The sequence below is a fragment of the Calidris pugnax genome, unplaced genomic scaffold (assembly GCF_001431845.1).
Source record: "Calidris pugnax isolate Ruff unplaced genomic scaffold, ASM143184v1 scaffold308, whole genome shotgun sequence".
NCBI classification, from domain to species: Eukaryota; Metazoa; Chordata; class Aves; order Charadriiformes; family Scolopacidae; genus Calidris; species Calidris pugnax.
In genome coordinates, this window is record NW_015091019.1 from 3,026 (window position 1) to 4,650 (window position 1,625).

Sequence of the window (1,625 nt, forward strand, 5' to 3'; positions counted from 1 at the left end):
AAAAGGGAGGGGGGACACCCCCAAGGGACCCGCTCCTCGTTGAGGGACATCTCCTTGGGGACATCCCGTGGAGGCCACCACCTCCTTGAAGCCACCTCCTTGGGGTCACCTCGTGGGGACATCCCTTGGGGACACCTCCTTGGGGTCACCCCTTTGGTGACACCCCATGGGGATGTCCCTTGGGGCCACCTCCTTGAAGCCACCTCAATGGGGTCACCTCCATGGAGGCCACCTCCTTGGGGACATCCCTTTGGTGACACCCCATGGGGACGTCCCCATGGAGGCCACCTCCTTGGGGACACCTTCCATGGAGGCCACCTCCTCGAAGCCACCTCCTTGGGGTCACCTCGTGGGGACATCCCATGGAGGCCACCTCCTTGGGGACATCCCTTTGATGACACCCCATGGGGATGTCCCCATGGAGGCCACCTCCTTGGGGACACCTTCCATGGAGGCCACCTCCTTGAAGCCACCTCCTTGGGGTCACCTCGTGGGGACATCCCATGGAGGCCACCTCCTTGGGGACATCCCTTTGATGACACCCCATGGGGATGTCCCCATGGAGGCCACCTCCTTGGGGACACCTTCCATGGAGGCCACCTCCTTGAAGCCACCTCCTTGGGGTCACCTCGTGGGGACATCTCCAGGGAGGCCACCTCCTTGGGGCCACCTCCTTGGGGACATCCCTTTGGTGACACCCCATGGGGACGTCCCTTGGGGCCACCTCCTTGGGGCCACCCCATCAAGGCCAACCCATCAAGGCCACCTCCTTGAAGCCACCTCAATGGGGTCACCTCCACGGAGGTCACCTCCTTGGGGACATCCCTTTGGTGACACCCCATGGGGACATCCCATGGGGGGCCACCTCCTTGAAGCCACCTCCTTGGGGTCACCCCTTTGGTGACACCCCATGGGGACGTCCCCATCGAGGCCACCTCCTTGGGGACACCTTCCATGGAGGCCACCTCCTCGAAGCCACCTCCTTGGGGTCACCTCATGGGGACATCTCCATGGAGGCCACCTCCTTGAAGTCATCTCCTTGGGGCCACCCCTTTGGTGACACCCCGTGGGGACGTCCCCATCGAGCCCACCTCCTTGAAGCCCCCTCCTTGGGGACATCCCTTTGGTGACACCCCGTGGGGACGTCCCCATCGAGCCCACCTCCTTGAAGCCCCCTCCTTGGGGACATCCCTTTGGTGACACCCCGTGGGGACGTCCCCATCGAGCCCACCTCCTTGAAGCCCCCTCCTTGGGGACATCCCTTTGGTGACACCCCGTGGGGACGTCCCCATCGAGCCCACCTCCTTGAAGCCACCTCTTTGGGGTCACCTCGTGGGGACATCTCATGGAGGCCACCTCCTTGGGGCCACCCCTTTGGTGACACCCCATGGGGACGTCCCTTGGGGCCACCTCCTTGGGGCCACCCCATCAAGGCCAACCCATCAAGGCCACCTCCTTGAAGCCACCTCAATGGGGTGACCTCCACGGAGGTCACCTCCTTGGGGACATCCCTTTGGTGACACCCCATGGGGACGTCCCCATGGAGGCCACCTCCTTGGGGACACCTTCCATGGAGGCCACCTCCTCGAAGCCACCTCCTTGGGGTCACCTCGTGGGGACATCCC